General features: G+C 42.1%; 1 non-coding gene across 1 annotated transcript; it reads left to right on the top strand.

The window, feature by feature from the left end:
* The first annotated feature begins 348 nt into the window (after nt 1-348).
* Nucleotides 349-421, top strand: TRNAG-GCC (transfer RNA glycine (anticodon GCC)). The gene has a single exon. It is a non-coding gene; the product is annotated as a tRNA-Gly (tRNA).
* Nucleotides 422-16,184: the final 15,763 nt, after the last annotated feature.

Consider the following 16,184-nt stretch of genomic DNA (forward strand, 5'->3'; position numbering starts at 1 on the left):
AGGTCCACACAGAAGGAGGTTTAAAATCATAGGTAGAACAATAGATGAATCAAGACAAATAGTGTCTGGGACTTCTCTGGTGGTCGAGTGATTAGGACTCTGCATTTCCATTGCAGGGGGCAAGGGTTTGATCCCTTGTGAGACTGAGGTCCCACAAGCCTTGCAGAGCAGCCAAAAATAAAATAAAAAAGACAGATGGTGTCCAACCCCGAAGTGATCCCTATAAACTAGAAATATCCTAAATTCTTCTAGCTTTCTCCAGAATTTGGCTACCACTCTTCCAACTCATGTTTCCAACTTCTCTCCCACTTTTGACTTGGCATCATCAAAAACCAAAACTGTGGGACTTCCCTGGTGGTCCAGTGGCTAAGACTCCATACTGCCAATGCAGGGGGCCCAGGTTTGATCCCTGGCCAGGGAACTAGATCCTGCGTACCGCAACTGAGGCTGAGTGCAGCCAAATAAATAGACATTAAACATTAAAAAAAAAAAAAAAACCCACATGCTGAAACTAAAGACCCTGAGTGCCTCAAATAAGACCCAGTGCAGCTAAATAAATTCATACATAAATAAATCGAAGCTGCTCTTTTCCTGAAGCCCTGAAAAGTTAAGTTGAACACCTAATATCCTCTGGAGAGAGATCACACAATTGCCCCTCTTTAAACCACTCTTATCCTCATGGCTGAACTCATCAGAGACAGTTCTGACTGCTCTAGATGCTTTGACCCTGACATTTAGAAATCTTCCCCGATGGCAGCACTCAGGACTAAGAATCTGGGTTTATCATGTGTTCTAACCATGAACCTTCGTTTTCCTTGGCCGACAGACTGGTTCCCTGAGATCAACTATCTACCAGTGCTGCTTCTGGACCTTGAAACTTTGCATCAGAAGTTTTAAAGGTGGGACCAGAGGGGACAAAATCTGCCGCCCTAAAATGTCTCTTGATCATGAGGATTACTTCCAGTTGAAAACAATCAAGGCTCACCCACCACCCAGTTGTATCTTCTGAGACTCCACCAGGGAGGGACCCCAGGGCTACACCAGCCAAACTCCCCTCCTTGAGGGCAGCTCCTCAGCACTGGAGGCAAACACTGCTCTTCCAGATGGGGTCACCCAACCATCCTTTGAAGAATAACCACAGGAGACACTTCCCTGGTGGTCCAGGGGCTAACACTTCTACTGCTGCTGCTAAGTCGCTTCAGTCGTGTCCAACTCTGTGCGACCCCATAGACGGCAGCCCACCAGGCTCCCCCGTCCCTGCGGTTCTCCAGGCAAGAACACTGGAGTGGGTTACCATTTCCTTCTCTAATGCATGAAAGTGAAAAGTGAAAGTGAGGTCACTCAGTCATGTCCGACTCATAGCGTCGGACTATGACTGCAGCCCACCAGGCTCCTCCGTCCATGGGATTTTCCAGACAAGAATACTGGAGTGGGGTGCCATTGCCTTCTCCAGGGGCTAACACTTTGTGCTCCCAATTCGAGGGGCCTGGATTCAATCCCTGGTCAGGGAACATAGATCCCACATACCCAACTAAGAGTTCCCATGCCACAACTGAAGATATTGTGTGTCCCAACTAAAATCCAGTGCAACCGAATAAATTTTTTTAAAAGTTCAGTTCAGTTCAGTCGCTCAGTCATGTCCAACTCTTTGTGACCCCATGGACTGCAGCACACCAGGCTTCCCTGTCCATCATCAACTCCCAGAGCTTGCTCAAACTCATGTCCATCGAGTCAGTGATGCCATCCAACCACCTCATCCTCTGTCCTCCCCTTCTCCTCCTGCCTTCAATCTTTCCCAGCATCAGGGTCTTTTCCAATGAGTTAGTTCTTCGCATCAGCTGGCCAAAGTATTGGAGTCTCAGCTTCGGCTTTAGTCCTTCCAATGAATATTCAGGACTGATTTCCTTTAGGGTTGACTGGTTTATATATATATGAAGCAAGAATAACCACAGGCAACATGCTAGGGAGGGCTAAAGTAGCCCGACTGGGCCTTCTCTGCCTCACTGGCTTCTGCAGAGTCTGTAGGAAGCTCCCCACCTCCAGCCCACACCACCTGACTGCCAGGATTGATGTGATCCTTCTCCCTGACCCTCTATTTAAATGTGTCTTAACCTGGGGGCCATGAATTCAGGGGAGCCGTAAACTTGGATGGGAATAAAACTTACAACTTCACCTTCACTGACTTTTAAGTTTCCTTTGATTGCAAACATAGGCAACAAACCACAGTAATCTTAGAAGTTCTGTGACTGTCACTATCAATCAGGGTTTTAAGCAGAGAAATTGTCAGCAGAAGATACAGTTAATGCTTCATCTTTGCAGTAGTTATGTTCTATAAAATCGGTGCACACACTGGATTAGTGAACACGAAAGCATTGCTCCTGGGGAAAATGTCATCAACCAATCAATACATAACCTTGCTTACATGTGTTTCTGTTTAAAGACACATGGACATATGTCTAATTTCACATATATGTTGATTCATTAACACTGAATTCAGAGCCAAGAGCGGCATAACTCAGACCTGAGTGAAGCTCATCTAACACATTTTCCCCTTAAGGCACACTGCACACAGCTTAGAACTGTATACACCACTTCAGCACTGCGTGGGGGACCATTTCAAACAGTAAAATCACCAGCAAGAAGGACAAAAATGCAAAACCATGGCACTACATGGATTGTCAAAAGGATACTTGCTTACAGTGTGAGAGCTGCACCAAAAAGGCAGAGTCGGGACTTCCCTCTCAGTCCAGTGGTTAAGATGCTGCACTTCCACTGTGGAGGCTCAGGTTCAATCCCTGGTCAGGGAGCTAAGAGCCCATAAGCCACGTGACATGGCAAAAAAGAAAAAAAGGCAGGGTCCCCCCAAAAAAAACCCCACAAAGCAGGGTCACCTTATTCAGCTTCACTAGATGCATGTTAGGCATCTCACAAGTTCTGCGCGCGTCCTGGAGGACCATGTGAATGATCTTGTATGATCTCAAAAACACCATGTGCATGGATTTGGGGCTTACAAGTAGCCTTTAGCAAGTGGTTGAATTTGCAAATACAAAAATCAAAAACTAATGATGAGAATCAGCTGTATATATCAAGAGATTTATTGCATTGTAAATGTAAGGAACTGGCTTTCAGGCTCATGGGGGTGGGCATGTCCCAAATACATAGGGCAGGCTGTTGGGAAGGGACAGGGCTGGAAGTACATGGACAGAATTTCTTTGGGGAATCTAACACTCTGCTCTTAAAGCCTTTCAACTGTTTGAAATCAGTCCCAGCCAGAGGATCTAGGATAATCTCCTTGACTTAAAATCAACTGTCTATGGACTTTCAGCCCATCTACCGAACATCTTCTCTGCAACACCCAGTTTATGCTTGACTCAAGAACTGGGGACTCTCACTTGGCCAGGCTGACACATCAGAAGACCAGCAAGGTCTCTGTAAGAAGTCACATTATAGGAGTAATACTGAAGTACTATACAGAGGATGTATTATCTGGTTTCACTTTTATTTATTTTTAACTGAAGGATAATTGCTTTACACTATTGTGTTGCTTTTTCCATACATCAACATGAATTGGTCATAACTGTTTCGCTTTTAGTAATGAACATGACAGGATACAAAAGCCTCAGTGTTTCCTGTACTGAAAAATTCTTGTGAATGGAAGAATGGGATCAGCAAAACGGAAAGGGCACGGCACATCTATCTGTCCTGAAAATCATTAAAAGATGTTGGGGTGGGGGTGGTGGTTATGTAAGGAAAACTCAATTCAGAAAAGCTGGAGCACTTCCAACACTTGGATTTGCTATGTCACAGTAAGCTTTTATTGGAGCATCCTCCAAACTGCTTACCAGGGGCCCAGAGGAAAATCTCCCATGCCATCGGAGGGACATATTAGACTCCAATGGCACGTGCAGAAATTACCAGGCTGTTTTGGGAATTGGATCAGAAGGAAACACTGGAAGCAGTTACCCTGTCATGTGGTGTGATACGTTCTAGAATAGATGGCATGCCTTTCAACATTTTGAAGCAGATCTTTGAGGACAGAGCTGCCTCATCAGTCCCAACAGAGGAGTCTTCTTGTTTGCCTCACTGTTGGCATGCTGGCAGTACCAAAGAATCCTGACTTTCTGAGTGGCTTTTGCAAACTATAAAGACTGTGGACATTTTGGAAGCAGTAAAAAGGGTCTTTGCCAAATAGAACTTTGCCTGGGAAGAAAAGCTTCATTCTCTGCCCAGATGGACCTCCTGCAAAGCTGATTTCATTTGGACTTAGTGATGAAACTCTCCATGTCGTCATCTCTCAATGCACAGGCAGTAAAGACTTTTCCGACGTCTCTGAAAGATGTTTTGTCAACATTCATAAAGTCAGCAACTTCTGAAGAATCAGGTCCCTCAATCACTCCATTTGCAAAAACCTTGTCAGGAAATGGGAACAGAGTTCAGAAAGTGCTCCTCACTGGCTTTCAAAGGACAAGTGCTTTATTCAAACAAACAGCAGAAGTCTTACTGTCTTCTGAAAGAAAAAGAAAGGCACTTCTGGCAACGTTTTGAACAAAAAAAAATTTTATCCTTGAATTGGCTTACTTAGATATATTTAGGAGAAGGCAATGGCAACCCACTCCAGTACTCTTGCCTGGAAAATCCCATAGACAGGGATGGAGGAGCCTGGTGGGCTGCAGTCCATGGGGTCACGAAGAGTCAGACACGACTGAGCAACTTCACTTTCACTTTTCACTTTCATGCATTGGAGAAGGAAATGGCAACCCACTCCAGTGTTCTTGCCTGGGATTCCCCAGGGACAATGGAGCCTGGTGGCCTGCCATCTATGGGGTCGCACAGAGTCGGACACGACTGAAGTGACTTAGCAGTAGTAGCAGATATATTTAACCATATGAATGAGACTTCTCTGAGGTCCCAAAGTCATCATTTATGATGCTCCTAAAAATCCACCTTTGCAAATGATCTGGGCTGGAAAAGTGCTGTCTTAGGATAGAGACCAGACACAAAACATCGACTTCTTTGCATAGAAAAATTTGCCAACACCTAGCAACAGTTCATACCTCTTTCAAAAGTTATTTCAATCGTTGTTGTTGTTTAGTCACTAAGTCTTGTCTAATTCTTGCTACTCCATGGACTATAGCCTGCCAGGCTCCTCTGTCCAGAGGAGATTTACTAGGCAAGAATACTGGAGTGGGTTGCCATTCCTTTAAAAACTGTGAGAGTATATAAAAATTTCAGAGTATCTTCCCGACCCAGAGATTGAACCTGTGTCTCCTGTATTGCAGTGCTGATTCTCGGCACTGATCCTGGTGCTGAGCAACCAGGGAAGATTTCAATCTTTAGGGCATCAAAATTGAACCATGAATTCACAACCTTTTCTTTCTGAGATAGTGTGTTTCTGAATTGTGATCTAGCTAAAGAACTCATTTTTCTTAGAACAAATATACTTATGACAAGTAGAGTTAAACTAAAAGAGCCTTGAAGAATGCTGGTATTCTTTGAGAAAAGCCTATCTTCTAGTAAAGAAAGCCCTGGAAGCTTAGATATTTATGTTTGAAAGTGAAGATTTTCAAGACTTATACCATTGAACTGGAGAAGGAAATGGCAACCCACTCCAGTATTCTTGCCTAGAGAATCCCATGGACAGAGGAGCCTGGCAGGCTACAGTCCATGGTGTTGCAAGAGTCAGACACAACTCAGCAACTAAACCACCACCATACCATTGAAACAGAAAATTGAAATCAATTGGATGTAAAAAATTGTGTATGTATTGTCTTGTCAAAGCCCACCCTATAATTTTTTTAAGTTCATGTATTTACTTTTCTAATTAAGTATAACTGATGTACAATATTACATAAGTTACAGGTATATAATATAGTGATTCACAATTTTTAAAGGTTATACTCCATTTATAGGTAAGATTAAACACTGGCTGTATTTCCTGTATTGTACAATATATCCTTGTAGTTATATAATATAGTGCTTTATTTCAAACTAAATAACAACTTTAACACCAATATGTCTTTAAAAACTAAAATTTAACTTTAATTTGCTTGTACATTTTAAAAGTCAATGTATAATTTACATTCAATAAAATGCACAAATCATAATGTGCAGTTTTATGAGTTTTGACAATTGCTCAATCTGTAACCACCACCGCAATCAAGATTTAGACTATTTCCATCACCCTAGAAATTCCCTTGAGGTTCTTTCCACTCAATCCCCTGCCAACCCCAGAGGCAACCACTGTTCCAATTTGTATTTAAAAGTGATTGGTTTTGCTTGTTCATTCTGCCTTCTCTCACTGGATATACTATTTTTAAGTCATCCATGTTGTTGAGTATTTAAGTCGTTTGTTCCCTTTTATTGCTGAGGAGCATTCCATTGCATTATACCACAGTTGATTCATCCATTCTCCTCTTGATGGACATTTGAGTGGTTTCCAGTTTTTGGCTATTATGAACAAAGCTGCTGCAAGCATTTTTGTACAAGATTTTTTTGTGGATATATTATGTTTCCTCCTGAGTAAATATTTAGGAGTGGAATTGATGAGGCACCAGATAGGTATATCTTTAACTTCACCTTATTATAAACTTCCAGTGTAGGTGTACATTTAACTTTATAACAAACAGTCAAGCGCTTTCCAAAATGGCTATATAGGCACACCTTGGAGATATTGCAGGTTTGGTTCCAGATCGCGGTGATAAAGCAGATATCACAATAAAGTAAGTCATGTGAATTTTTTTGGTTTCCCAGTGCATATAGAAGTTGTGATAACCATCATCAGGGAGTTGTAGTCTTTATCCTGGTGGAGGGTCTTGCCTCTGTGTTGATGGCTGGTGGTTGTTGCTGAAGGTGGGATGGTTGTGCAATTTCTTAAAATAAGACAACAATGAAGTCGATTTACTCTTCCTTTCATGAATGATTTCTCGTAGCATGTGATGCGGTTTGATAACATTTTATCAATGGTAGAACTTTCCACATTGGAGTCAGTCCTCCAGGACTGTGCTACTGCTTTATCAACCAAGTTTCTGTCATATTCTAAATCCTTTGTTGTAATTTCAACAATCTCCACAGCATCTTTACCAGGAGTAGATTCCATCTCAAGAAACCACTTTCTTTGTTCATCCATAAGAAGCAACTCCCCATCTGTTAAAGTGTTATCATGAGACTGCAGCAACTCAGTCACATCTTCAGGCTCCACTTTTTAAAAAAAATTTTTTATTTATTTCTTTTTATTTTTGGCTGTGCTGGGTCTTTGTTGCTGTGTGGGTTTTCCTCTAGACTTCCCCAGGGGCTCAGCAGTAAAAAATCCACCTGCAGTGCAGGAGTTGCAGGAAATGCAGGTTTGATCCTTGGGTTGGGAAAACTCCCCTGGAGGAGGACATGGCAACCCACTCTAGTATTCTTGCCTGGATAATCCCATGGACAGAGGAGCTTGGAGTCCATGGGGTCGAAAATAGTCAGACACAACTGAAGCGACTTAGCATGCACACATGGGCTTTTCTCTAGCTGTGACAAACAGAGGCTACTCTCTAATTGCAGTGTGGGGGCTTCTTATTACAGTCACTTTTCATTGCAGAACATGGGCTCTAGAGCATGGGTTTCAGTAGCTGTGGCATGAAGGCCTAGTTGCTCCATGACATGTGGGATCTTCCCAGACCACGGATTGAACCTGTGTCCCTACACTGACAGGCGGATTCTTAACCACTGGACCACCAGGCAAGTCTGAGGTTTTACTTCTAGTTCTCTTGCTATTTCTGCCACATCTACAGTTACTTCCTCCACTGAAGTACTTAGGTAGCACTACACAGATTTTCAACTGTGAGGAGGGTTGGAATCCCCAGTCCCTGTATTGTTCAAGGGTCAACTGTACGTTACCCAGGTCCATCAGAGGAATGACAATCCATGGCAGCTATAGCATATGAAATGTATTTCTTAAACAATAAAACTCGAAAATCAAAATTACTCCTCAATTCATGTGTTGCAGAATGGATGCTGTGGGACTTCCCTGGTGGTGCAATGGATAAGAATCTGACTGCCAATGCAGGGGACATGGGTTTGATCCCTGTTCCGGGAAGATCCCACATGCCTCAGAGCAGCTAAACTCGTGCCTCTTAACTGATAAAGCCTGTGCGCCTAGAGCCTGTGCTCCACAACAAGAGAAGCCATTGCAATGAGAAGCCTGTGTGCAACTAGAGAAAGCCCACTCGTGGCAATGAAAACCCAGTGCAATCAAAAATAAGTAAATAATTTTTTCAAAAAAAATGGCTGCTGCGTTAGCAGGCATGAAAACAACACAAATTTCATTGTACATCTTCATTAGCGCTCTTGGGTGACCAGGTGTATCATCAGTGAGCATAATATTTTGAAAGGAATCTTTTTTTCTGGGCAGTAGTTTTCATCAGTGGGATTAAAATACTCAGCAAACCATATTGTAAGGTACTGTGCATCATCCAGACTTTGTCATTCCATTTATAAAGCATGGACAGAGTAGATTTAGCATAATTCTGAAGGGCCTCAGGGTTTTGGAAACGGTAAAAGAACTTCAGTTTCATTTTGAAGTCACCAGCTGCTTTAGCCCCTAACAAGAAAGTCTGCCTGTCCTCTGAGGCATTGACTTCTCGTCTCCAGCTCTGAAAGTCCTATATGGCATCTTCTTCCATTATAAAGGTGTTCCCTGACAGTCCGGTGGTTAGGACTGGGCATTTTCACTGCCAATGGTGCAGGTTCAACCCCTCATTGGGGAGCTAAGACCCTGCAAACAATAAAAAAGAAAAATATATATATTTTTTAATTTGTTTTGTCTACATTGAAAATCCATTGTTTAGTGTGCTGTGCTACATCACTTCATTTCCTTCTCCAGGGGATCTTCCCAATCCAGGAACCAAACCCAGGTCTCCTGCACTGCCAGACAGACTTTTTACCACTAGCTCCACCTGGGAAGTCCCAGCAGGGACTTTGTTTAGCGTAGCCCTCCATTCAGGATCCTCGCTGGATCTCCCTGTTAACTGGCTACAGCTTCTACATCAGCACTTGCTGCTTCACCTTGCAGTGCTCTGTTGTGGAGAGACCGTCATTCCTTAAACCTCATGAACCAACCTCTGCTGGCTTCACACTGTTCTTCTGCAGCTTTCTCACCTCCTTCAGGCTTCACAGAAGTGAAGAGAGCTGGGGCTTTGATTAGGATTGGGCTTTGGCTTAAGGGAGGGCTTCCCTGGTGGCTCAGATGGTAAAGAATCTGCCTGCAATGCAAGAGACTCAGGGTCAATCCCTGGATTGGGAAGACCCCACTCCAGCATTCTTGCCTGGAGAACTCCATGGACAAGGGTCTGGCAGGCCATAGTCCGTGGGGTCGCAAAGTTTACAACTGAGCAACTTTCACTTTTTGGCTTGCAGGGATGCCGTGGCTCATTTGGTCTTCCCTCCAGGCCGCTGAGACATTCCCCACGTTAGCAGTAAGGCTGCTTCACTTTCTCATTACTCATGTGTCCACAAGTCACACTTTTAATTTCTTTCAGAAACTTTTCTTCTCCATTCACAACTTGGCTAACTGTTCTGTGCCAGAGGCCTACTTTTCAGCCTGTCTCAGCTTTCCACATGCCTTTCTCACTAAGCTTAATCATTTCTAGTCTTGTATTTAAATTGAGGGACATGTGACTCTTTCTTTCACTTGAACACTTAGAGGTCGTTGTAGGGTTATCATTAATAATTGGCCTAATTTCAATATTGCATCCCAGGGAACAGGGAAGCCCGAGGAGAGGGAGAGACAGAAGGACAGTCCACAGGGGAAGCAGCCAGATTACACACACATTAAATTTGCAGTCTTATGTGAATCTGGTTCACTATGCCTCAAAACAATTATAATAGTAACATCAAAGGGCACTGATCACAGGGACTTCCATGAAAGTCCAGAGGTTAAGACTCTGACTTCCACTGCGGGGGACTCAGTTGGGGAGCTGGGATCCCACATATCACACCATGCGAAGCAGCCAAAAAGTGAAAAGAAAAAAAAAATTAAAGCACAATAAAACAAGGTGTACCTAGGGAGTTCCCTGGTCACCCAGTGGTTAAGATTCCAGATTTTCACTGCTGAGGCCTGGGTTCAATCCCTGGCTGGGGAACTGAGATCCCACAAGCCAGGTGGCATGGCCCCCCAAAAATAAATAACAAGGGTGCCTATACATGTACATTCTGCCAGTAATTTCAGAGTTCTAGCTCTATATTCTTGACCACATTTAGCATTGTCAGTAGTTTTAACTATGGCCCCACTGCTGGGTGTGTAGTGGTATCTCGTTGCAGTTTTGTATTTCTCTGATGACGACTAATGTTGACCACTTTTTCATGTGTTTTTTTCCTAACCAGATAGCTTCTTTCTTAAAATATCTGTTCAAGACACTTGCTTTCTACTGTCCCATCTAACCCTTGTTCTTCTATCTTATTTTAGGTTATTTTTTCACATTTTGCCACTTGGAATTAATATTCTATATTCTGTATTGACTCTTCAGCTATCCCTCTTTGTATGATTTCATTTAATGGTTGCTCTGGGGATTACCATCTGAGCCACCAGGGAGGTCCAAGAAAAAGAAAAGATAGAGTGGCTGTCTGAGGAGGCTTTACAAATAGCTGAGAAAAGAAGAGAAGTGAAACGCAAAGGAGAAAGGGGAAAATATACCCAACTGAATGCAGAGTTCCAGAGAACAGCAAGGAGAAATAAGAAAACCTTCTTAAGTGAACAATGCAAAGAAATAGAGGAAAACAATAGGATGGGAAAGACTAGAGATCTTTTCAAGAATATTAGATACTAAGGGAACATTTCAAGCAAAGATGGGCACAGTAAAGGGCAGAAACAGTAAGTATCTAACAGAAGCTGAAGAGATTAAGAAGAGGTGGCAAGAACACACAGAACTATACAAAAAAGATCCTAATGACCCGGATAATCATGATGGTGTGATCACTCACCTAGAATCAGACATCTGGAATGTGAAGTCAAGTGGGCCTTAGGAAGCATTACTACAAACAAAGCTAGTAGAGGTGATGGAATTCCAGCTGAGCTATTTCAAATCCTAAAAGATAATGCTGTGAAAGTGCTGCAGTCAGTATGCCAGCAAATTTGGAAAACTCAGCAATGGCCACAGGACTGGAAAGGTTTTTATTCCAATCCCAAAGAAAGGCAATGCCAAAGAATGTTCAAACTATCGCACAATTGCACTCATCTTACACACTAACAAAATAATGCTCAAAATTCTCCAAGCCAGGCTTCAACAGTTCGTGAACTGAGAACTTCCAGATGTTCAAGCTGGTTTTAGGAAAGGCAGAGGACCCAGAGATCAAATTGCTAACATCTGTTGGATCATAGAAAAAGCAAGAGAGTTCAAAAAAACATCTACTTCTGCTTTATGCTGCTGCTGCTAAGTCTCTTCAGTCGTGTCCAACTCTGTGCAATCTCATAGACGGTAGCCCACAAGGCTCCCCCGTCCTTGGGATTCTCTAGGCAAGAACACTTCTGCTTTATAGACTACGCCAAAGCCTTTGACTGTGTGGATCACAACAAATTGCGGAAAATTCTTCAAGAGGTGGAAATACCAGACCACCTTACCTGTCTCCTGAGAAACCTGTACACAGGTCAAGAAGCAACAGTTAGAATCAGACATGGAACAATGGCCTAGTTGGGGAAAGGAGTATGACAAGGCTATATATTGTCACCCTGCTTGTTTTAAACTTATATGCAGAGTACCTCATGTAAAATGCCTGGCTGGATAAATCACAAGCTGGAATCAAGATTTCTGGGAGAAATATCAATAAACTCAGATATGCAGATGATACCATTCTAATGGCTGAAAGTGAAGAGGAACTAAAGAACCTGTTGAGGGTGAAAGAGGAGAGTGAAAACACTGACTTAAAACTCAACATTCAAAAAACTAAGGTCATGGCATCCAGTCCCATCACTTCATGCAAATAGATGAGGGATATGTGGAAATAGTGACAGATTTTATTTTCTTGGGCTCCAAAATCACTGAGAATGATGACTGCAGCCACAAAATTAAAATACACTTGCTCTTTGGAAGGAAAGCTATGACAAAACTAAATGCCATATTAAAAAGCAGAGACATCACTTGCCCGACAAAGGTCTGTATAGTTAAAGCTATGGTTTTTCTAGTAGTTATGTATGGATGTGAGAGTTGGACTATAAAGCCATAAAGAAGACTGAGCACCAAAGAATTGATGCATTCAACTTGTGGTTCTGGCGAAGACTTTTGAGAGTCCCTTGGACAGCAAGGAGATCAAGCCAGTCGATCCTAAAGGAAATCAACCCTGAATATTCACTGGAAGGACTGATGCTGAAGCTCCAATACTTTGGCCACCTGATGTGAAGAGCTGACTCATTGGAAAAGACCCCAAAGCTGGGAAAGATTCAGGGTAGGATAAGAGGGAGTGACAGAGGATGAGATGGTTGGATGGCATCACTGACTCAATGGACATGAGTTTGAGCAAGGTCCAGGAAATAGTGAAGGACAGGGAAGCCTAGCGTCCTGCAGTTCAGGGGGTCACAAAGAGTTGGACACTACTGAGCAACTGAACAACCAGGGTTAAACATACACTATGTATTTTTAATTTATCACGGTTTACCCTGAATTAACTTTATACTAGCTTAAGTCTAACACAAGGATCTCAAAATCATACAGCTTCATTGACCCACTTCCTTAGTTTGTGCTATTTTTATCATGTATTTTACTTTTACATATATTATAAACCCCAGCAAATATGTGTTAGGTTTTTGCTTTATGCAGTAGTCTTTCAAAGGGTATTATTTAGCATTCTGGTGCTCTTTATTTCTTCTGGAAAACCCAGCTTTCCATTTGATATCATTCCCCTTCAGCATGAAAAACTTTCTTCAGCATTTCTCAAAACTCAAGTATACTTACTGATGAGCTCTCTCAGCTTCAGTTGTTTGAAAATGACTTATTTCCCTTTATTTTTGAAAAACACTTTATAGATACAGAATTCTAGATTGATACTTTTCCTTTAACACTATCATCCATTATCTTGTCATTTTCCTGTGAGTCTTAGCCTTCATTCTTTTGCCTGGCTTTGTTTAAAAGTTTATTTTGTTTTTCAACAACTCAGTTATGCTATGCTGAGGTGTGTGTGACTTTCTTCTTGGCTCTGTAGGTTGTTTTTCATCAATTTAGATATTTTTCTGCCATTATTTTTCTAAGAGATTTATTTGTGCCCATTCCTTCCTTCCTCTCCTTCTTGGACTCAATTCCACATATGATAGACAATTTGATATTGCCATTGAGGCTCTGTTTCTTTTTCTCCCAACTTTTTCTCTTAGAGCTTTAGTTTGGATCATGTTGGGGAGGAAAAGTATCTTTTTCCTTTACATGTCTAAGTTCTTGGCTAGAGCCCTGTAACAACAGATTAAAAAAAAAAAAAAAAGATTTAAAAAGAGAAAAGCAGGTGGATTCTTTACCAGCTGAACCACAAGGGAAGCCAGAAAGAGAAAGACAAATATTGTATTCTAACACATATATACAGAATCTAGGAGAATGGTACTGAAGAACTTATTTACAGGGAGGGCAGCAACGGAGAAACAGAGATAGAGAACAGACTTATGGACATGGGGAGAGGGGAGGAGAGGGTGGGATGTATGGAAAGAGTAACACGGAAACTTACATCATCATATGTAAAATAGATAGCCAATGGGAATTTGCTGTATGGCTCAGGAAACTCAAACAGGGGCTCTGTATCAACCTAGAGGGGTGGGGTGGGAAGGGAGATGGGAAGGAGGTTCAAAAGGGAGGGGATTTATATAGACCTATGGCTGATTCATGTTAAGGTTTGGCAGAAAACAACAAAATTTTGTAAAGCAATTATCCTGCAATTAAAAAATTTAACAAGAGACAGAGAGAAAAGCAGGCCTTCCCTGGTGATCCAATGGTTAAGAATCTGCCTTCTTATGCAGGGGACTTGCATTCAGTCCCTGGTGGGGGAAACTGAGATCCCACATAACACAGAGCAAACCTGTGCACCACCAACAAAGACCTGATGTAGCCAAATAAATAAGAGAAAAGCAGACAGATTTATTTAAGTCTTACGAGACATGGAAGCCTTTATAAGGAAATGAAGACTTGAATAAGTGGTTAAACCTGAGTATTTTTATGTTAGGTTTGATGAATAATGGAGAGTTGTGGAAAAATAAGAAAGGACCAAAAAAAAAAAAAAAAAAAGGATATAAACTGAGTGTAGTAAATGGGGAAAACAGCAGGCCTATTCCTTAAAATTCCCTCTTGGTGTCCCTCTGTCTTCAGAGACAGAAAGTGAAATTGCTCAGTCGTGTCCGGACTCTGCGACCCAGTGGACTGTAGCCTACCAGGCTCTTCCATCCATGGGATTTTCCAGGCAAGAATACTGGAGTAGGTTGCCATTTCCTTCTCCAGGAGATCTTCCCAACCCAGGGATTGAACCCGGGTCTCCCACATTGTAGGCAGACGCTTTACCATCAGAGCCACCAGGGAAGTCCTTCTTCTGGGTATAAGGAGGGTACATTCATATGAGGGTTTTATGAGCTGCTTCAGGGGACACTCCAAAAATCCTTCATGTACTTGCTGTTTCTCAAGTTCCTTCAGCTTGAAATATTTAATATCTATTGATATCATATTTAGGAGTAGCATGTTTTGAACTCTATACTGCTATTGGTCTATTTTCTAGACCGATCCTTTTGGATCCTTACGGATCCTTTTTGCTGCTACTAAGCCTTTCTAGCTAAATTTTTAACATAGCACTTTCACTTCTAGGATTTCCACTCAGTTCTTAGAGTTTCCATTCTCTCCAGAAATTCCTCATTTCTTCATTCAATATACTTATCTTTTCCTGTAGATTCTTTAACATGTTTACAATGATTGAAGTGCTTGCTTACAAATTTCAACATGAGTTGTTTGCCTTTTTCTCTTGATTGTGGACAGTCATGGTTCATTGCACGTCTATTAATCTTTTTGCTTACTGGACAATATGAATGACATATTGCAGAGTCTGGATTGTTATCTTCTCCTGAACACTGTTAGATTTTGTTCTAGTATGCAATTAAATTCCCAGCAGACTCCCCCACTGATTATGTGGGGGAGTTTTAGGTTTTACGCTTTGTTAGAGTGAGTCTACTTCAGTTTCGTATTTTGCCCTTAGTCCTAGTCCTTAGTCCTTAGTCCTGGAATGCGCTATTCTGTATGTCTAATGTATGACCCTTCTGAGTTTCGAAGAAACACTTTAAGTGTTTACCAAACCCTTCTAACTGGGCAAAATTTGAACTCCAAACTTCCCTTCAGCACCAGGTATCTGCTGGAATCTATAGCCAGCTCTTTCTCACCTTTCCTGTTTTCCCCTGGGAGGAGAGTGAAAAAGTTGACTTAAAACTCAACATTCAAAAAACAAAGATCATGGTGTCCAGCCCCATCACTTCATGGCAAAAAGATGGTGAAAAAACGGAAACAATGACAGACTTTATTTTCTTGGGCTCTAAAATCACTGTGGATAGTGACTGCAGCCATGAAATTAGAAGATGCTTGCTCCTTGGAAGAAAAGCTATGACAAAACTAGACAGTATATTTAAAAGCAGACATCACTTTCCCGACAAAGGTCCGTCTAGTCAAAGCTACGGTTTTTCCAGTAGATGTGTATGGATGTGAGAGTTAGACCATAAAGAAGACTGAAGGACTGATGCTTTTGAACTGTGGTGCTAAAGAAGACTCTTGAGAGTCCCTTGGACTGCAAGGAGATCTAACCAGTCAATCTTAAAGTAAATCAACCCTGAAAATTAATTGGAAGGACTGATGCTGAAGCTGAAGTTCCAGTACTTTGGCCACCTGATGAGAAGAACTGATAACTGGAAAAGACCTTGATGCTGGGAAAGATTGAAGGCAGGAGAGGAAGGGGACGACACAGGATGAGATGGCTGGATGCCATCACCGATTCAATGGACATGAGTTTGAGCAAGCTCCGGGAGACTGTGAAGGACAGGGATGCCTGGCGTGCTGCAGTCCATGGGGTCACAGAGTCGGACACAACTGAGCAACTGAACAGCAACAACATGCGAGTCTTGTGCTGCTCATAAATATAGGACTCCATCAAGAATTTGAAGGCAATTAGTTCTCTTCTCTACAGGTAGGTTGCCAGATTCACATTTGCTCCAA

This window comes from Bubalus kerabau, chromosome 3 (assembly GCF_029407905.1).
Source record: "Bubalus kerabau isolate K-KA32 ecotype Philippines breed swamp buffalo chromosome 3, PCC_UOA_SB_1v2, whole genome shotgun sequence".
Classification (NCBI taxonomy): Eukaryota; Metazoa; Chordata; class Mammalia; order Artiodactyla; family Bovidae; genus Bubalus; species Bubalus kerabau.